The following is a 23,159-nucleotide window of genomic DNA, read 5'->3' as shown; positions in this document are numbered from 1 at the left end:
CATCACCCATAAAGACGCCTACCCCTTGCCTAGGATAGAAGAGTCGTTAACTGCTTTGAAATCTGCTAATTATTTTTCCACCTTAGACTTAACAAGCGGGTATTGGCAAGTCCCTGTGGCTGAGCGAGATAAGGAAAAGACGGCATTCACCACACCAATGGGTCTATGTGAATTTAATCGCATGCCGTTCGGACTCTGCAACGCATCCGGTACCTTCCAGCGGCTGATGGAATGCTGCCTCGGACACAAGAACTTCGAGACCGTCCTCCTGTACCTAGATGATGTGATCGTCTACTCAAAGACTTACGAACAACACTTAATAGACCTGGCAGAAGTGTTCGAAGCCTTATCCAGGTATGGCATGAAAGTCAAGCCATCCAAATGTCACCTTCTCAAGCCAAAGGTACAGTACCTGGGACACATCGTGAGTTCAGAGGGAGTAGATCCCGAGAAAATAAGCGCCATAAGGGATTGGCCAAGACCTACCAGCGCAAAAGAAGTGAGACAATTCCTGGGATTGGTGGGTTACTATCGCAGATTTATAAAAGGATTTACCAAGTTGGCAGCACCCTTGCAAGACACCTTGGTAGGGCAGACGAAGAAACCTTCAAACCGAAACCCTCCTTTTCAGTGGAACGACGAAAGGGAAGACTCCTTTGAACAACTAAAGAAGGCACTAACCGGAGAAGAGGTTCTGGCATACCCAGATTACCATCAACCTTTCATCCTCTACACCGATGCCAGTAATGTGGGACTAGGAGCGGTGCTGTCACAAAAGCAAGAAGGTCGGGAGAAAGTCATCGCCTTTGCAAGTAGAAAGCTCCGGCCTACTGAAAGAAATTCAGAAAATTACAGCTCCTTCAAATTGGAACTACTGGCAGTAGTTTGGGCTGTGACTGAACGTTTCAAACACTATCTGGCCACTGCAGAATTTATTGTCTATACTGACAACAATCCGTTGACCCACCTGGACACAGCCAAATTAGGTGCGTTAGAACAGCGATGGATAGCCCGGTTATCTAATTACAACTTCAAGATCAAGTATCGAGCAGGTCGCAAGAATGGAAATGCCGATGCCCTATCCCGGATGCCACACTTGAGAGATGTAGAAGAAGAAATGGGGGAGCTTGAAGAAATTGAACTACCAGCCTTCCATCATCCCAAGGCAAAACATCATCAGTCAAGTACCTATCAGAAACAACAAGAGGTGAATTTAAATCCGTTAGCACACCATAGATGGGCTGACACCCAAGACAGCAATCCGGCTGTGAAGTTGGTGAAGGAACTGTTGACTGAGCAAAGTGCATATCCCGATGAGGATGCCCCAGAAGAGACGCATCAACTCTGGAAAGAGAGAGGCAAAATGTTCCTGTATCAAGGGAAGCTCTGTAGAAGGTACACCAATCCGAAAACACATGAATTGGTTTGGCAGATTATCGTGCCTAAACAAGATGTCAAGATGGTCCTCGATGCTTACCATAATGGTGCTGGTCACTTCGGTTGGAAAAAGTTAGAAGTACTTCTAAGAGAAAGATTTTATTGGGTCGGGATGAGAAAATCAATCGAACAGTGGTGCAGAAATTGTGGCCCGTGCAACCTCAGAAGAAACGATCAAAAGAACCAAAGAGCACCACTGCAGCCCATAATCACCAAACAACCACTTGAACTTGTAGCCATGGACCACGTGAAGTTGACACCAAGCCGGTCTGGCTATGTCTATGCCTTGACCATCGTGGACCATTATTCACGCTTCTTGGTAGTAATACCCGTAAAAGATCTGACAGCAAAAACAGCAGCCAAAGCGTTCCAAACGTACTTTTGTAGACCCCATGGATATCCGGAACAGGTTCTCACCGACCAAGGTACAGCCTTTGAATCAGAGATCTTCAGAGAATTCTGTAATATGTATGGTTGCAAAAAGATCCGGACGACGGCCTATCATCCACAAACAAACGGCTTATGCGAGAAGATGAACCATATTGTAATAGAACTACTAAAGACTTTACCTGAGGCAGAAAGGAATCAATGGCCAGAGAAATTGCCTGACTTGGTGGATCTGTATAATCATGTCCCGGTGAGTTCCACCAATTGCACCCCAGCTTACCTTATGCGTGCAAGACCCGGCCAATTACCAATCGATCTAGAAATGGGAATTCTGAAACCAGACGCAGAAGTCCAAGACTCCAATTGGGATATCATACGGCAAAAGCAGTATCGCCAAGTGCAAGAGAGTGTGGAAAGAAGCCTTCAGCAAACTAGAGAAAGACAAGAGCAAACTTTCAACCAGAATGCTCTAGCGACCCCATTAAGACCAGGTGACCAAGTGCTCAAGAGAAATCGTCGAACCAATAAACTGGACAATCAGTGGGAAGCCGTACCCTACACAGTTTTACCAACAAGAGTGGATAATCCTAAAATGTGTCTCATTAGCAAAAACGGAGGCTTAACATCTGTACTAGTGTCAAGAGACAATCTTAAATTATGTCCGGAAGCATTGAAAGAGCCAGACGTTGTCCAGCCAGAACCAGAAGTTATTCAACCCATACAGGTTCAACCAGTAAAGGAAAAAGAAGAGGAAGTGTATCACACCTGTATAGGAGACTTTCCCAAAACCCTACTAACATACCATGGTGCAGTAGTGGTTCCCATGGTGGCCTTTTACCCAACACCAAACCCAATACCAGAAGTCCCAAGACAGGAAGAGGCTGACCCCGTACTACAGGAGGTTCCAGGCCAGGAAGAACAGATTCCTGGTCAGAGTAATCCCATTCACGGTGGACTTGCCAACTCCATAGTCGTGGAATTATCTTTAGCAGAGCGGGCAGATACTACATCCGCAGTAGACAGTAGTACACCACATGAAGAGACACCGCTATTACGTAGATCACAGCGTAGTACCCAGGGTCAATTACCGACCAGGTATGCAGATTACCAACTATAAAGCTCATAATGTGAATTGTATATATGTTATGCCGTATATAGTTAAACAGAAAATGTAGTATAGTCATTGTTATCAGTCTGCAACGTTTAAGCCCAGTGCCTACAGAGACTTGTCTGTATGAACTTCTTGCATATTCTTGAACTTTTTATCAGCCCGGAGGCACTAAATCAAAGCTCCGGAAAGACTGCTTTTTGAACTTTGCTCCTCGCTCTTTTTGAACTTTCTTTAGACTTTATATTGATAACTCCGTTGGAAAAATGGAACTAAATTCCTGGACACAAAGTGCAGTGCCTTTCCTAGTACCTTCAAGGATAGAACTGTATTAATGGACGCTATTTAAAGTGACTTTGTACAGAACTATATTTTTGTTTCCTCGAGTGGTTTTTGTAACTTTTCATTTTTAAGACTCTGTACATATTAATTGTTATTTCAAAATGTTATTGTCCCACAGTCCCGGAGTACTGTTCTTAACTAAGGGGGAATGTGGCACCCCTAGGGGTATTTGCCACAAAAATAGTTACTGACAGTAAATGCAAATACTAAAATAGCAAGACTGCACTACCACCTCCGGCCAGAAGGGGGAGCTCCAGAGACTCCCCTTGATCCATTCTGGTCTGAGAGAAGAACTGGCAGTTGGGCTAAGGAGCTGAAAGTGAGAGGTCATACAGTTGAATCTCTAACAGCCCTGTGACTGTTACCAGGCCTAAATCACCGGCCTGAGGAGAAGAGGGATAGAGAAAAAGGACATTGTGAGAACCGGGTAGCATTAATCACTACCCAGAACAGGCGCAAAGACGGATACCGGATCCGTGGCTGTATTCATTACATATAATACAGCAACCGGAAAAACATGAGGTGATATCAGCTTCACTAGGGTCGGACGCAGCAACAGACACAGAGTTCAGCGGTACTCCTGGAGGGGGTAAGCCGATAAAAGGACTCGGGTTGCCCGTCGAACCAGGACCCCGAGGGGACAGATTGGGCCGGCAGCCAGTTCACATACAGCAGCAGGGCCACACAGATATTGCGTACAATAAGAGGCGAAGACCCCGGCAGGGTCAAAGTAACTCAGAGTTCCCATACAGACTCCGGTGACAGGACTGGTTGTAAATCCTTTTTTGTTAAAGTAAACTGGTTAAACGTTTCAGTGCCTCAGTCTTTCATTTGGACAATAGCCATCTATCCAGGATTGGGATCATCACCGCTGGGAGAACCTGCTGCTGATCAAGTAAGTGCCTGTTCCCTCACGATACCCTTTACACTGTGCATTGCCTGAGGCCACAGCACCGGGTCAAGCCACCCGTGACACCCCCCTCAAGAGACAGACCCCATTGGTCCGGTGCTGGGTACCCCGGTCTCTTGGGCGTCACACAAAATATGAGGTCTGATTTGCCTAAGGGTACCGTCACACTGAAACGACGCTGCAGCGATACGACAACAATGTTGATCGCTGCAGCGTCGCTGTTTGGTCGCTGGAGAGCTGTCACACAGACAGCTCTCCAGCGACCAACGATCCCGAAGTCCCCGGGTAACCAGGGTGAACATCGGGTTACTAAGCGCAGGGCCGCGCTTAGTAACCCGATGTTTACCCTGGTTACCAGCGTAAACGTAAAAAACCAAACACTACATACTTACCTTCCGTGTCTGTCCTCCGGCGTTGTGCTTTCCTCTGCACTGTCAGCGCCGGTCAGCCGTAAAGCAGAGCGGTGACGTCACCGCTGTGCTTTCCGGCTGGCCGGCGCTCACAGCCAGTGCAGAGAAGCACAGCGCCGGAGGACAGACACGGAAGGTAAGTATGTAGTGTTTGTTTTTTTATGTTTACGGCCCTGCGCTTAGTAACCCGATGTTTACCCTGGTTACCGGTGAAGACGCCGATTCAGCGATGTCAGCGGGAGATCCAGCGACGAAATAAAGTTTCAAACGATCTGCTACGACGTACGATTCTCAGCGGGGTCCCTGATCGCAGTAGTGTGTCATTCACAGCGAGATCGTAACGATATCGCCTGAACGTCACGGATCGTGCCGTCCTAGCGATCAAAGTGCCACTGTGTGACGGTACCCTAAGTGAGAGGTCTCTGACGGGGTATAATTCATGTGGCAAGGCTTGTTAAAGGATCAGTACAGACTTTTAGGCTGCCGTCACACTATCAGTATTTGGTCAGTATTTTACATCAGTATTTGTAAGCCAAAACCAGGAGTGGGTGATAAATGCAGAAGTGGTGCATATGTTTCTATTATACTTTTCCTCTGATTGTTCCACTCCTGGTTTTGGCTTACAAATACTGATGTAAAATACTGACCAAATACTGATAGTGTGACGGCAGCCTTATGATTGCTACCCTCAATAGATGGCGCTAGAGTTCGAGTCTTCTTCCTCTCTAAAGCGGATGTTTGCACATAAAATATAACACTTTGCCCTCCTTTGCCACATTGCCCAGCAGCCTGAGTTTCCCCATAAACTCATAAAACATTCATCTGCACTGTGATTAGATAACGTCCATTGTTACAAGAACATGTTTTTCATTTCATAATTCTTTTAAAGTAATGTTTGCATATCTATTTGGTCTACAGAATAAATGGCATACTATTGCAATGAAAGGAAATTGCAGCAAGTGACAGACAGGATTGCCTTTTGAGCATAGTTCTTCATCCTTATCATTCTCTGGGCAATAGTGTCACATCCATACAAGCTTCTCTTTCTTCGGCTCCATTAGTTATTTGACTGTTAATCTTGCCAGCAATTAAACTTAATGAAGCCATTTGTTTTGTCTTTAGATTGGGTTTCCTCTGTGCCCTTGTGGCTGCTGGCGAATGATGCTCGGTGTAGCATTACAAACAGAATAAGTGTTCTCATAGATCTGATTCCTCATACTGCCATGCATTAAGCTTGTCAAGAAAAAGTTAACTTTTATTTAAATTATTATATATTTCATGAAGTCCAAGTTATACCTACAGAAATCTTCATTCCTTTGAGCCCTGTTGGCGGTTTACGGTCTTTTCCTGTCAGTGGTTAATCCACACAGACTGAAAAGGCCCCTGCGCAATAACAAAACATGGGCACTTTGCAGTCCAATAGCTCATCATAATGCACAATTTCACCTGATTTTGAGGTGGTATTGCCCCCTTACCTCCTGGCCCCCTGTCATTGCCTGGGTATATTCGCATGTGCTTTGGCAGGAAGCAGTTCAACTACCATATAGGAAAAGATATTTGACTTTACATCTGGGTTTCTATACCAAATAACCCCAAAAGTAATGTTTGGTTAAAAATAGCTAAAAAATGACATTATACTTTTAGTCGTTCACGAGAATACCCAACATTTCTGTTTGCCATCTTCTCCACATCTCTTGACCTCCTCCATCTCCTCCACATTGCTCTCCTTTAATTGATCGCCCCTGTGTATATAAGCTGATACAGAGTGGCTATCAATCATTGGTGGACGAAGGCATTCTCATAAATGCTCTACCTAAGGCCTCATTCAGGCCTCTCAATAATGCCTAGCACTAGCATTGAACCATTTCCAGGAACAACCACTACTGTACATATCTCTACTGTTTAGAAAGCTGCCCACTCCACCATCCCATAGACGCAGTACACTCTTTGCGTATTAATGTGCGTTCTGAGCGTGCATAGAAAAAAAATGCCAAAAAACTGCCTTTCCTGCCTATAGAAACTGATCAGAGTTCAGCTTTCATTTCATCTGCTCTTGTAATATGAAAGCTGTGCTGGGATTGGCTGATAGACAGCTTTTATTTTAGATCATTTTGATCGCTTTAACAGTTTTTCTCATTGTAAGACCAGTACACCTGTCCGACGTTCACTGTTCCATGAGGTTTGAACTGGCTGCAGGTATTCTGCCCCGAGATCAACATGGGCATATATGAGGCATGAGGCTATTGATTTCAGGTCAGACCCGTGGCTGGTCTGTACATTGCTGTTTGTATTTGGGCCATGAATATTGAATGGGTGAAACCAGACTAAGCATGACCATGTACAGAAATCTTTATATGTAACATAGTAACATAGTAACATAGTTAGTAAGGCCGAAAAAAGACATTTGTCCATCCAGTTCAGCCTATATTCCATCATAATAAATCCCCAGATCTACGTCCTTCTACAGAACCTAATAATTGTATAATACAATATTGTTCTGCTCCAGGAAGACATCCAGGCCTCTCTTGAACCCCTCGACTGAGTTCGCCATCACCACCTCCTCAGGCAAGCAATTCCAGATTCTCACTGCCCTAACAGTAAAGAATCCTCTTCTATGTTGGTGGAAAAACCTTCTCTCCTCCAGACGCAAAGAATGCCCCCTTGTGCCCGTCACCTTCCTTGGTATAAACAGATCCTCAGCGAGATATTTGTATTGTCCCCTTATATACTTATACATGGTTATTAGATCGCCCCTCAGTCGTCTTTTTTCTAGACTAAATAATCCTAATTTCGCTAATCTATCTGGGTATTGTAGTTCTCCCATCCCCATTATTAATTTTGTTGCCCTCCTTTGTACTCTCTCTAGTTCCATATGTTGGTATCTATGACGATGCATGCATTAAAGGGAGTCTGTCAGTAAGATCAACCCTCCTAAGCCATCTATATGGGCATGCAGGTCATAAAAAGCGGAATAAAATGATAGCATGATATCTGTGATCTGATGTCTTATTCCCGAGAAATCCACGTTTTTGTTTAAATGTAAATATGTTGTTAAGATCTATGGGCAGGACATAGATCTCCCTGAGAATTTGCCACCAGAGCCTATTTTAAAGGAAAATGCGATTTACCAGTAGGAGACTTGTGGATCCGGAGAGCGAACTGTCAGTCATTATATGTCTCACACTGGTAAAATGACCCCTTTCATTTAAAATAAGCTCTGGAGGCAGATTCTCATAGAGATATATGCCAGGCCCATAGATCTTAAAAGCTCATTTACTTGTTAACAAAACTTGGATCTCTCAGCAATAAGACATCGGATCGCAGTTATCAAGGTATCATATAATTCAGCATTGTGTGGCCTGCATGCCCATACAGATGTCACAGAAGAGTAGAGCCTACTAACAGATTCCCTTTAAGGCAGTGGAAGAGAAGACGAGCAAAGCAATGGACGGATTTCACCAGAAGATAGGAAAAGTACAGGGATCTTCATCACATCACCTGCAATATAAGCAAGAAAGGGAATGCAGTGCTGTAAAGTAAATACATTTAAAGGTGCCTTCTGTTTTTAGAGCAGGTTGGCAAAGGCTTAACTAAGGCGGTTCCAGAAAAAACCCTTTAAAGGGTATCTGTTATCAGCATTTCTACTTAAACTACCATATTTATATATTACATAGTAACATAGTAACATAGTAACATAGTTAGTAAGGCCGAAAAAAGACATTTGTCCATCCAGTTCAGCCTATATTCCATCATAATAAATCCCCAGATCTACGTCCTTCTACAGAACCTAATAATTGTATGATACAATATTGTTCTGCTCCAGGAAGACATCCAGGCCTCTCTTGAACCCCTCGACTGAGTTCGCCATCACCACCTCCTCAGGCAAGCAATTCCAGATTCTCACTGCCCTAACAGTAAAGAATCCTCTTCTATGTTGGTGGAAAAACCTTCTCTCCTCCAGACGCAAAGAATGCCCCCTTGTGCCCGTCACCTTCCTTGGTATAAACAGATCCTCAGCGAGATATTTGTATTGTCCCCTTATATACTTATACATGGTTATTAGATCGCCCCTCAGTCGTCTTTTTTCTAGACTAAATAATCCTAATTTCGCTAATCTATCTGGGTATTGTAGTTCTCCCATCCCCTTTATTAATTTTGTTGCCCTCCTTTGTACTCTCTCTAGTTCCATTATATCCTTCCTGAGCACCGGTGCCCAAAACTGGACACAGTACTCCATGTGCGGTCTAACTAGGGATTTGTACAGAGGCAGTATAATGCTCTCATCATGTGTATCCAGACCTCTTTTAATGCACCCCATGATCCTGTTTGCCTTGGCAGCTGCTGCCTGGCACTGGCTGCTCCAGGTAAGTTTATCATTAACTAGGATCCCCAAGTCCTTCTCCCTGTCAGATTTACCCAGTGGTTTCCCGTTCAGTGTGTAATGGTGATATTGATTCCCTCTTCCCATGTGTATAACCTTACATTTATCATTGTTAAACCTCATCTGCCACCTTTCAGCCCAAGTTTCCAACTTATCCAGATCCATCTGTAGCAGAATACTATCTTCTCTTGTATTAACTGCTTTACATAGTTTTGTATCATCTGCAAATATCGATATTTTACTGTGTAAACCTTCTACCAGATCATTAATGAATATGTTGAAGAGAACAGGTCCCAATACTGACCCCTGCGGTACCCCACTGGTCACAGCGACCCAGTTAGAGACTATACCATTTATAACCACCCTCTGCTTTCTATCACTAAGCCAGTTACTAACCCATTTACACACATTTTCCCCCAGACCAAGCATTCTCATTTTGTGTACCAACCTCTTGTGCGGCACGGTATCAAACGCTTTGGAAAAATCGAGATATACCACGTCCAATGACTCACCGTGGTCCAGTCTATAGCTTACCTCTTCATAAAAACTGATTAGATTGGTTTGACAGGAGCGATTTCTCATAAACCCATGCTGATATGGAGTTAAACAGTTATTCTCATTGAGATAATCCAGAATAACATCCCTCAGAAACCCTTCAAATATTTTACCAACAATAGAGGTTAGACTTACTGGCCTATAATTTCCAGGTTCACTTTTAGAGCCCTTTTTGAATATTGGCACCACATTTGCTATGCGCCAGTCCTGCGGAACAGACCCTGTCGCTATAGAGTCACTAAAAATAAGAAATAATGGTTTATCTATTACATTACTTAGTTCTCTTAGTACTCGTGGGTGTATGCCATCCGGACCCGGAGATTTATCTATTTTAATCTTATTTAGCCGGTTTCGCACCTCTTCTTGGGTTAGATTGGTGACCCTTAATATAGGGTTTTCATTGTTTCTTGGGATTTCACCTAACATTTCATTTTCCACCGTGAATACCGTGGAGAAGAAGATGTTTAATATGTTAGCTTTTTCCTTGTCATCTACAACCATTCTTTCCTCACTATTTTTTAAGGGGCCTACATTTTCAGTTTTTATTCTTTTACTATTGATATAGTTGAAGAACAGTTTGGGATTAGTTTTACTCTCCTTAGCAATGTGCTTCTCTGTTTCCTTTTTGGCAGCTTTAATTAGTTTTTTAGATAAAGTATTTTTCTCCCTATAGTTTTTTAGAGCTTCAATGGTGCCATCCTGCTTTAGTAGTGCAAATGCTTTCTTTTTACTGTTAATTGCCTGTCTTACTTCTTTGTTTAGCCACATTGGGTTTTTCCTATTTCTAGTCCTTTTATTCCCACAAGGTATAAACCGCTTACACTGCCTATTTAGGATGTTCTTAAACATTTCCCATTTATTATCTGTATTCTCATTTCTGAGGATATTGTCCCAGTCTACCAGATTAAGGGCATCTCTAAGCTGTTCAAACTTTGCCTTCCTAAAGTTCAATGTTTTTGTGACTCCCTGACAAGTCCCCCTAGTGAAAGACAGGTGAAACTGCACAATATTGTGGTCGCTATTTCCTAGATGCCCAACCACCTGCAGATTTGTTATTCTGTCAGGTCTATTAGATAGTATTAGGTCTAAAAGTGCTGCTCCTCTGGTTGGATTCTGCACCAATTGTGAAAGATAATTTTTCTTGGTTATTAGCAGAAACCTGTTGCCTTTATGGGTTTCACAGGTTTCTGTTTCCCAGTTAATATCCGGGTAGTTAAAGTCCCCCATAACCAGGACCTCATTATGGGTTGCAGCTTCATCTATCTGCTTTAGAAGTAGACTTTCCATGCTTTCTGTTATACTTGGGGGTTTGTAACAGACCCCAATGAGAATTTTGTTACCATTTTTCCCTCCATGAATTTCAACCCATATGGACTCGACATCCTCATTCCCTTCGCTAATATCCTCCCTTAAAGTGGACTTTAGACAAGACTTTACATAGAAACAAACCCCTCCTCCTCTCCGATTTTTACGATCCTTTCTAAACAGACTGTAACCCTGTAAGTTAACTGCCCAGTCATAGCTTTCATCTAACCATGTCTCGGTTATTCCCACTATGTCAAAGTTACCTGTAGATATTTCTGCTTCTAGTTCTTCCATCTTGTTTGTCAGGCTTCTGGCGTTTGCGAGCATGCAGTTTAGAGGATTTTGTTTTGTTCCAATCTCCTCACTGTGGATTGTTTTAGAAATGTTCTTACCTCCCTTCTGAGTATGTTTTCCTGGGTCGTCTTTGTTCGAGTCTAATGTTTTTCATTTAGCTCTTTCAAAGGCAAGTCCAGTAAAACCTTTACATAGCCTGTGTGTTCCTCCATTACTGAGAAATCAGTGTATGAGTTGATTTGCCAATGGCTATGGTAGATCTGAAGCCTCTGTCACTCCAGCCCTATTTCCCTGACAGCACAGCCTCCTCTTCACTGCCAGCCTATATGCTTTGTAATTTCAGTTAAAGGAGTTATCAGTCAAGTCAGGAGTAGTCAGCTCTGAGCAGGGAATAGAGCTGGAGTGACAGAGGTTTCAGTCCTACAAATAGCTCTTCAGCCTCATTTGCATAATAGTTTAAACACGGATTTAGTAACGGGGGAGCGGACTGACTATGTAAAGGTATTGTTGGACTCGTATTTGAAAGAACTACATGCTCATATAAATAGTTTGGGGTGTGAAATCTCGCTGACAGATTCCCTTTAAGAAAATAATTTTTACACACTGTGTTGTTAAATTCCCTTCTTGTAATGTGTTTCCATTTGATTCCAGAAATCTGAAAAGTGCTGAATCCATGAAGCTGTTAGTAAATGTAAGTGAATATATTTGAAATTATTAATATGAAATCTAGTCAGAGTACACTCGTCGTTACATAAATAACCTACAGGCTATGGCTGAATTATCCATCCGCTGTGACAATGCGTCGGCTGTGTTCTCTGGTGTTTAGGATGCTGCTTCAGACATTATTACACAATTTATCAGTCAGGACAGTATCAGAGCTCTTCTGGGGGTAGAATTATCTCCAACTATTGCTTCACACTGAGATAATGTAATATGAATCTGTGTATTATGTAGATTGTTGCGTTATTGCCTGCACCCCTGGCCGTGCCTAGAAATATACTCATCGTATGTTGTAACAAGGTAACGTAATCTCATAGATTGCAATTTATAGTTACTGTAGATTTATCAGTGCCACATACCTTGTTCCTAAATGTGCTATACCTAGATCGTATTCTATTCTTTATTTCAATGCTATCTTACTGTGAGCATGTGAAATCCCATAGCGTAATAACGATCTACATGATTTCTTGGTAAAATAAGATTTTAGGGTTATAGTTTAAAATTACTAATTACTTTTAGAAGCAAAATGGCTTTATTAAAAAACATATATTTATCAGAAAGTCATATTATAGAAATGTAAAGCACCCTGTGAGGTCAGCGTATACCTATTCTCCACAGTTGGATTGGTGGTAGTATGCACAGGAGCATTTCCTCATTGTGTTAACTAAAGCAATACTTCAGTAAGAGGATGGGTCAAATCAATAAAATGTCAGAGTCTATATAGTTTAAGGACGTCCCATATTTTCCATGTATAGTATGTACTGTAAGACTCATGCTGGTGTGGTAGTTGGAGGCAGGTATATCTCGCCCAGGTGTTTGTCCTATGTGAATTAGGCCACTCAGTATCTTCAGGGTGCTAATGGGTTAATAAGTGCAGGATTAAAAGATGACCAGCTGGGGGTTTCCAGCGTCAGCCTGGGGCACACAGATTGCCTGTCTGTGTGAGACAAACGTGAGTGAGAGCTATGTTCAAGAATTGTGTAATGTTAGCTGGGTGGGAGAAGCCCCCTCAGCTGTTGAGATAGCAACGTGTTGGTTTAGTTAGCGCCGGACAGGCTAGGATTTATTTTTATGTTTTGTTTTTCTATGTTGCTTTCACGTTAATAAATCTGACCTGAGGTCAGCTTGCTCAGAAACCTGCTGTACGCCTCAGATTCAATGCACAAACCACATGGCCTTTGACCCCGGCAAAGGCGATCCCAGACTGTTGTGTCACAGTACATTGCCTAATTGCTTGCAGCACACAATGTAACCAATATATTGGTAGTGACTGCGCCTTTCCTCAAAGGAGCAAGTAGCAACCTGAGACCTTAACCTTGGACTGCGCTGGGGCTCAATACAAGAAAAAATGGGTTAGGAGGACATATATGATGTAAAGGATATCGTGTACATGCATCTTTCCTAATGATCCACCCAGTCTATTGTTTTTTCATGATGCAATTTCTTAAGTATATCGTATGTCATTCATACATCCACCATTCTAGGGTAACCTCCAAAACTATGTCCAGGGCAGCCAAACCCTGCTCTACATAAATAAGGGCCAGACACCACAAACCAGTTGTCTGTAGATAGGTATCTGGCTTGGATAACATCCCTAATCATTTTGATAAATGGTCAAAAATTAACTTTCGTGGTAGAAAAATCCAAAAGTGAGATATTTTTCTTTCCGTACTGGAGATATCGAATTTGAACATTCTTTCCCATGAAGTTTTGACCTTAAGACTCGATACACAGCTGAGCTGATCTCCTTAAAGTATTTCCAGATAATAAGAAAGGTTTCTGGAAGTGTCTCAGCATTTCTATGTGATTTTTTATTTTCCTAATCCAGAAAGGTTTGAAGAAGGTAGCACAGAGGACCAGGATATTGACAACCTGTGTGTTTTTCTGCTAAGAGGATGGAAGGCAAGCTTCAATGCAAGACTGCTTGAGTGGATAGATTGTAGGGAGACGACTTGGATCCAAAAAGTATCGTTTCTCCTTGCAGAGAGTGACATGATAAGCATGTCGAGGTGAGGAGACTTAAAGCCGCAATGCTCCTCTGGGAAATATGCAAATTGTCTCTACAGAGAGGAAGAGGACTAGATCTCTAGTGGAAGTAGCAATCCTACCAGTCAATGTCAACTCTTTAACGAGCCTTGTCACATGACTTAGGATAATAGCCAAACCAGAATCTCAATTTGCAAACACTGTGTTTCGGGGTATTGCCCCTCGTCAGTGCAAAGTGGAGATCTGGTTTGGCTGATTGAGAGGCGTCCGACCGCGATCCAAAAAGTATTGTTTCTCCTTGCGGAGAGTGACATGATAAGCATGTCGAGGTAAGGAGACTTAAAGCCGCAATGCTCCTCTGGGAAATATGCAAATTGTCTCTTCAGAGAGGAAGAGGACTAGAACTCTAGTGCCACCTATTGGAAGTGGAGAAGACTTATGAGCTTTGTTCCTCTCAGCTAGCCAGAGACATAGAAGAGCTGCTCCAAACCTAGTAACTGTTCCTCACAGTCAAAGCATTCCCAGCTTCCTATGGCTCGATGATGTTTTTATGTAGACAGAGGCCAATTGCAGTAAGTATATGGCAGTTCAATACCTAAAACCTTTATACTGACTTTGACTGCTGCTTATTAAAGAGAATCTGTCAGCATGATTTTGTACTGTAAAGTAAAGACATATCTGTAATGGCTCTGTGACACTGATTACACTGATATATTTGGCGAAGATATCCACATTGTGGTTTTTCTTTACTCACCATTTGAAGTTTTCTTGTAATTAGATTTTGGTGCACAGGGGCCGGATGGTGCGCTGGGCCTTCTCACTGTCTGTGGTTCCTGGCCTCCACTCCTGCGTCCGGTCTGTGAATGATCTGCCTTTTGTTTTAAATCTCAGCAGTGACTTCTCATTCACAGACCGGAGGCAAGCGGAAGGGCCAGGGAATCACAGAGAGGGAGGAGAAGACACAGTGCACAGTCCCGCCCTTGCACACCGAAATCTAATTACCAGAAAACTTCAAATGTTGATTAAAGAAGAATCACAAAGTGGATTTCTTTGCTAAAGGTATCAGTGTAATTAGTATTACAGCGCCATTACAGATATGTCTTACTTTACAGTGCAAAATTGTGCTGACAGGTTGTCATTAAACTTTGTAAGGTAATTTGATTTGATGCAATATAATCAATCTAATATAACTAGACAGTGTAAAGTTGAATTCATATATTTAGAAACAAATCCAGCAGCAATCAGTTATCTTACCAAAACAAAAAAGCCATTTTCTTTTAGCAAAAAAAGGATATTTACTGTATCTGTGGTTGTTTTACATAATTGAAGTGTATGCAAATTGGATGCGTTCAAAATCCATCTCTTTGTCTTTCATCTGAAAATAATCCATTTTCTTGCTTTTTGAACCTGTTTCAAACTGATGATCACTGGACATGCGTTTGTCCATGTATTTATCTAAAAAAAATATATATATACTGTATATATATATATATATATATATATATATATATACATATATATATATATATATATACATACAGTACAAATATATATATTGCTATGGGACTCAGAAGAACAGAAATTTCCTCAAAATCCACTTCTGATCTTGAGGGTATCAGACAACTTTTTTGTCAGGCAAAACAAAAATTATTTCAACTGTATCCGTTTTTTTAACATTGAAGTCTATGGAAAATGGATTAGTTAAAATAGCCATCCGATTTGTTTTCCATTTATATAGGATCCATTTTTTGCTTACTTTATCAGTTTTAAATGAAAGAAAATGGATGGCTATTTAACATGTCTGTTTTACATACACTTCAATGTTAAAAAAACGGATCCAGTGAAATCATTTTTTTTTAGTATCTGTGCAACTTTTTTTGCCAATGGATTCCTGCTGCATCCATTCTAACGGATGATTACTGGACATGTGAGCCTTAATGGTTTTGCTGCACTTTGTTTTCTGAGTCAATATAATATGTAGTAAAAGGACAACTTCCAATATGTTAAATGTCTAGTCTTTGTTAACCTTTGTTTGGTTAGCAGTTTGACCTTTCATTTTAGATCAATGTATTGTAGTTCCATTCCATTAGGATTTATTGATTTTCTTCAGTCGTGATCTATCAATACCTAAGGTGACAGTTCTTAGTAGCCATTACCATCTCTAGAAAGTAGATAAATCTAGAAGACGCGTTATGTTTTTATAGGGCACCATATTCATCTTATTGCCCATAACTTTTCATGGCCTCCTTTTATGAACTTTGCTCTGGATTGCTTTATGAACACCTACCAGATTTATCCTCTGAGATGTTGTAATTCAATGTAACCCTTTGCAAACGGAGAGGTTGGGTCAATGGATTGATATGATATATGGCCTCCTGATACTGTACTCCATGAGTGAGATATAAAAATGATTTCCGCGGTATATTTCTAGAATGGTGACATTAATGCCAAACCTGACTTGTGACCTTCTGCTTTAGCCGTCATGACCACTCAGGATTAGAATTGATTTTTGCTGTCTTTGTATATGAGATTATAGCTCAGCCTCTGTTTTCATTGACTAGGAAGCATTTAACAGTATAGGATATATCGACAGTTGAAAGTAGTAAATTCAGCAAAAATCTGGTTCATTATCATATATTGATGATCTTAGGTCACTTCGAGAAGTGGGGCTTCTAGTTACACATAAAAATAAAAGCATCAATTTTTACAAGATTTTTAAATTATGACTTGTGTTTACAACGGTGGGAACAAGTAATAAAACATCTGGCTCTTCAATACAGATATATAGACATAGAAATAGAAAAATAGATTGAAAATGTAAATTGTTGAAGTACACAGCTTGAAAATGCCTTTGTAAGTGACAGTGGAAATAGTATTCCATTCTGTACATTCTGATACAATGGAATGGGTCGCTCTGGGGCAAGATGCTGTAATACAAGGGACTGGTAGTAACTTTGTCTGTATATAATAGAATGAATATTGTCTGTATATAATAGAATAAATGAGAAAAATTCCCTATTCAACACCAGGTACTATAGTTGTATCATGTTGAACATTTTATATTAGCAATCCTGTTCTGACTTATCAGTTGTATATCATATTTTATTAACATTCTTCATTCTTCAAGGTCAGAAATGTTATTGTCCTTGGAAGCAATCACAATCCAATTGTGCCTTCACTGTGGTGCTTGTGCTTTTAGAAAGTTCATCATTGTATGGCATTTGTAAGGTTTAACATTGTGATAAAAATATGATTTAAAAAAAAAAATATGCAAAAAAAAAAAAGAAATCTATACAATAATTCTTAAAAAATACAGAGTAAATATTAGTTGCTAGACCCAGCATTTAAATATAGAAGTTTGTCTGTGATATCCATGACTTTATTTAAACCCTTCCCAATTTTTTTTTAGTTTTGAATGTTTTTTATCTAGTTTTGGGTATGAGAGATAATTTTGATATCTTGTTTCTGTATAACGCTTAGACCACATTCACAGGTTGAGGATTTGTTGAGTTTTTTACCTCAGTATTTGTAAGCCAAAACCAGAAGTGGGTGATAAATACAGAAGTGGTGACGTGTTTTTATTATACTTTTCATCTGATTGTTCCACTCCTGGTTTTGGCTTACAAATAGTAAGGTAAAAAAAACTCACCAAATGCTCAACGTGTGCACGAGGCCTTAATTTACAGATTAATCCATTTTATAATTCATAAATCTGACTATTGTGGACACAGTAATACCAAATATAGTAATTCATTTTTTTTTAAGTTGAGAAGAAGGGATGAGTCAATTTTTTATATTTTGTAAAACGTTTTTATTAACTTTCACTCATTTTTTAGTTTGTCTTGGGGAGTGTTAAAACTCTTGTACTATTTACTGCATAACTTTGGTATTCTATATACCGTATTTTCTGGCGATGACTTTTTAACCCCTTTTTAACCCCTGAAAATCTTCGAAAAAATCTGGGGTCGTCTTATACACTGGGTACAGCATTTGCAGAGCTCTGAGGTTGCTTAATATGGTGCAGGGAGCGGTCCCGGATGGTTCCCAGGGTCTGGAGGAGAGGAGACTCTCCTTTAGACCCTGGGATCCATATTCATGCAAAAAAGCGGTGCATGCGGCTTCAGTTCCCAGGGATGCATTGTGCGAAGGACCTGAGATGACGTTAATGGTTAATGGTAAAAAAAATTTTAAGAAATCGCTCGTCAACTTTTAACCCTTATAATGTCCTAACAAAAAAAACAATGTTTCCAAAATTGTGCTGATATAAAGTAGACATGTGAGGAATGTTATTTATGAAGTATTTTGTGTGACAGAACTCTGATTTAAGGGCACAAAAATTAAAAGTTTGAAAATTGCAAAATTGAAGCATCCCTGTCACGGGGGTAATGAGTAGACTAAGGCTGGTTACCCGGGCCCCTGCGTTATCCCTCAGACTAGGGGAAACCCTGTCTGTCCCTAACTCCTGTTTCAGCCGTATGCTGAAACCACCACCCGCCACCCAGTGAAGAGACCACACACCAATCCCCCACAGAAAGCACAGACAGGGAAAACTAAAAACGCACCACGCCGCAAGCACACAGGAAAATACGATAATGTGCACAGGGCAAAACAAATACATATAGTGGACATAAATGGAATTACCGCTGTCTGTCGGACGCCCTAGTGTGAATAGCGTCTGACATGACAGTACCCCGCCTTCTACGAGGGACCCCAGGGCCCTCACGACTTATAGGACCTGGCTTGTTCGGATGACGGCGGTGAAACATACTGACCAGCCGGTCCGCATGTATGTCCGAGGCTGGTACCCAGGACCTCTCCTCCGGCCCATAACCACGCCAGTGTACCAGATACTGTAATGTGCGGCACACTACTCGAGAGTCAACCACCTTGGAGACTTCAAATTCCAAATTGCCATCCACCAAGACTGGAGGTGGCATCAGCGCCATGTCCACGGAACCCACCACCTTTTTTAATAAAGATCTGTGAAACACGTTGTGTATTTTATACACCGTAGGAAGCTCCAGTCGGTAGGCTACCGGGTTGATGATGGCGGCGACCCTAAATGGACCAATAAACCTTGGACCCAATTTCAAAGATGGTATTTTGAGTTTCATGTTTTTTTGTGGACAACCACACCCAGTCACCCACACTCAGGTCCGGACCTGGCACACGTCTGCTGTCAGCCACACTTTTGTACCTTGCACTCATGCTTAGCAAGCGCTGTTTCACTCTCCTCCAGATGGATGACAGTTGTGCTCCTAGCTGGCCCTCCTCCGGAACACCAGCAGAGCCCCCCTGATGTAGAGTACAAAATTGAGGATGGTGCCCGTAAACACAAAAGAACGGGGACACCCCATATGATTCCTGGCGGCGATTATTTATGGCAAATTCAGCCAAAGGAAGGAACGTCGACCACTCCTCCTGGTTGTCAGAAACAAAGCAGCGTAAATACTGCTCCAAATTTTGTTTCATACGCGCGGTCTGACCATTTGACTGAGGATGAAACACCGAAGAATGCGACAACTTGATCCCCAACCGTAAGCAAAATGCCTTCCAAAATTTTGCCACAAACTGAGTACCCCTATCAGAAGCGATGTCAGATGGGACCCCGTGAAGTCTGACCACCTCCTGCACAAATACCTGAGCCAGTGTCTTAGCATTAGGCAACGAAGGCAAGGACACAAAGTGCGACATCTTTGAGAACCGATCAACAATCACCAAGATGACCGTGTTGCCAGCTGAGGAGGGCAAATCTGTGATAAAATCCATGGACATCTCCGTCCATGGTCTACTGGGTACCCAGAGAGGATGAAGTGTGCCAGCAGGACGGGAACGGGGCGTCTTAGCCCTAGCGCACGTGGTGCATGCTGACACATACGAGACCACGTCCTGTCGGATTTTAGGCCACCAAAACCGACGCGACACCAACTCCAAGGTACCCCTCACCCCCGGATGGCCAGCCAGAACAGCATCATGATGCTCACCCAACACCTTTAGGCGAAGATGAAGCGGTACAAATGATTTGTTAATGGGAAGCCCTGGTGGTACCTCCTCCTGAGCCTCGGCAATCTCTGCCTCAACCTCTGTCATGAGAGCCGAGACCACAACACCCTTTTGGAGGATAGGCACCGGATCTTCCTGAGGTTCTCCCCCTGGAAAACACTTGGATAAGGTGTCCGCCTTAGTGTTTTTAGACCCAGGACGGTAAGTAACAACAAAATTGAAACGTGTGAAAAACAATGCCCAACCAGCCTGCCTGGGGGACAGACGCTTGGTGGACTCCAAATAGATTTTTATGGTCAGTGAAAACTGTAACCTGGTGGACCGATCCCTCCAAGAAGTGATGCCATTCCTCAAAAGCTAACTTGATAGCCAACAACTCCCTGTTGCCGATATCGTAATTACGTTAGGTGGACGACAGCTTCTTGGAGAAGTAGGCGCATGGACGCAATTCGCCCAATGATGAGCCTTGTGATAACACTGCCCCCACTCCAACCTCAGACGCATCGACTTCCACGATAAACAATTTCGATACGTCCGGTTGCACCAGAATGGGGGCCGAAGCAAAACTGTTCTTCAGAAATTCGAATGCGCGCACAGCAGCCTCCGGCCAGGCGGAGAAATTGGTACACTTTTTCGTCATGTCAGTAAGTGGTTTAGCAATGGTAGAAAAACCTTTGATAAATTTTTTATAATAATTAGAAAATCCAAGGAACCACTGGAGTGCTTTTAGTTTATCAGGCCGTTCCCAATGCAGCACCGCTTGCACCTTAGCGGCTTCCATTTTAAACCCTGAAGCAGACACAATATAACCCAAGAAAGGCAACTCCTGAACCGAAAAAAACACATTTCTCAAGTTTTGCATAGAGCTTATTTTCTCTGAGTAGCTGTAACACCTGCCTCACATGCTCTAAATGAGTATCACGGTCGCATGAATAAATGAGAATGTCATCTAGGTACACAATAACGAATTTCCCCAGTACATGAGAGAACACATCATTTATGAAATGTTGGAATACAGCAGGCGCGTTTGTCAACCCAAATGGCATCACCAAATTTTCAAAATGACCCTCAGGAGTATTAAATGGAGTCTTCCACTCATCACCTTGATGGACTCTTATGAGGTTGTACGCCCCCCTGAAGTCAAGCTTGGAAAACCACTTAGCACCAGCCACCTGGTTGAACAAATCAGGTATCAGTGGCATAGGGTATGGATCACGAACCGTAATCTGGTTTAATTCCCTAAAATCCAGACACGGACGAAGTCCGCCATCTTTCTTCTTAACGAAGAAGAACCCCGCTGCCACTGGCGAGGATGAAGGCCTGATGTGCCCTTTGCTCAGACTCTCAGCAATGTAGTCTTTTAGGGCTTGCCTCTCAGGACCAGAGATGTTAAACATCCTAGCTTTCGGCAATTTGGCCCCTGGTTTAAACCTAATAGTAAAGTCGTAGGGTCAATGTGGTGGCAATTCAGAGCAACCCTTCTCAGAGAACACATCTGCGAAATCCAGCAGTGACTCAGGAATGCTAGGAGACACAGCGGACACACATGTGGCCAGGCAATTCTCCTGGCAGAATCCGCTCCACTGAATTATATCCTGAGTTTTTCAGTCAATCACCGGGTTGTGCATAGACAACCATGGAAAACCCAGAACCATTTGTGCAGGAAGATTACTGAGCACCCTACATGTAACTTGCTCAAAATGTAGGACCCCAATGTGGAGTTTAACCTCAGCCACAAACTCCGTAGTCTCCCCCTGTGGGAGTGGAGTAGCATTGATGGTGATCAACCGGATAGTATGAGGCAGTTTATCGACCGTGAACCCGGCCGTGCGCGCAAACTCCGCATCAATGAGATTAGTGGCCGACCCACTATCCACAAAAACTGTGTTTGGCAGCTCTCTGCCAGCGACCATAACTCTGGCAGGGAGCATACATTGAGAGACCCCCATGGAGGATATGCATAAGCTCAGATTGGCCTCCTCCACACCCTCTGAGCTTAGAAGTTTTCCGCCGTTGCGCTTTTCTTAGAAAACAGAGGACAAGCATTTACATAATGCCCTTTTTTACCACAGCAAAAACAGGCCCCCTGCTTCCTGAGTGAGGAGGCAAGATGATGTGACACCTCTGCGATTTGCATAGGCTCCGTGGGCTCACCTGCAGCAACCACACGTGCACCTACGCCCTCCCCCATAGGTGGCGTCTCTTGCGCCCCCCGGACGCAAACGGCGATCAATGCGGACAACAAGACTCATGGCAGACTCTAGAGAAGCAGGAGTCTCATACATAAGGAGACTTAACCCTTCTCGAAACCCCATGGACAAATTGACACCGTAGCGCAGGGTCATTCCATTGTGTGTCCACCACCCAGCGGCAAAATTCAGAACAGTAATCCTCTGCCATTCGCTCCCCCTGGCGGAGAGCACGTATTTTAGACTCTGCTAGATCCAGTCTGTCAGGATCATCATAAATGAGTCCAAGAGCAGAAAAAAAAATCTCCACTGAGTTAAATGCAGCTGAATCAGATGGTAGTGAAAACGCCCATGCTTGGGGGTCTCCGTTCAGTAATGACAATACCAGGCCCACACGCTGAGCCTCATTACCTGAGGAAACGGGGCACATACGAAAATACAATTTGCAAGCTTCATGAAAAACAACAAATTTACTGCGTTCCCCAGCAAACCTCTCAGGTAAAAGGATCTTTGGCTCTGCGACTCTACCTGCAGTTTCAGCTTGCACATTAGATACTACCAGACCTTGTTGCTGAACTGCCCCCTTCAACTCAGTGACCTGTAAGGACAGTGCCTCCAACTGCCGGGGGATATGGAAGTCATGGGATCCATGGCATCCAAAATTTATTTGGGCCGATTATAATGTCACGGGGGTAATGGGTGGACTAAGGCTGGTTATCCGGGCCCCTGCGTTATCCCTCAGACTAGGGGAAACCCTGTCTGTCCCTCTCCCAGAATTTACACTGATGGTGTGCTTGTCTGGGCCGCCAGGCCTGGCCCTAACACCTGTTTAAGCCCTATGCTGAAACCACCACCCACCACCCAGTGAAGAGACCACACACCAAACCCCCACAGAAAGCACAGACAGGGAAAACTAAAAACGCACCACGCCGCAAGCACAGGAAAATACGATAATGTGCACAGGGCAAAACAAATTCAAATATAGGAAGGAGAAATATAACAACGGATCATACACCAACAGATACCATATTACTTCTCCAAAACCACCACTCCAGACCGGAATCACTAGGCACGAGGCACAAGCTATAATCGGCGACGCCCAAAGTCCAGCAAGACAATTTAAAGGCCATGG

This window comes from Ranitomeya imitator, chromosome 4 (assembly GCF_032444005.1).
Source record: "Ranitomeya imitator isolate aRanImi1 chromosome 4, aRanImi1.pri, whole genome shotgun sequence".
Lineage (NCBI taxonomy): Eukaryota > Metazoa > Chordata > Amphibia > Anura > Dendrobatidae > Ranitomeya > Ranitomeya imitator.
This window is presented reverse-complemented; position numbering follows the sequence as displayed.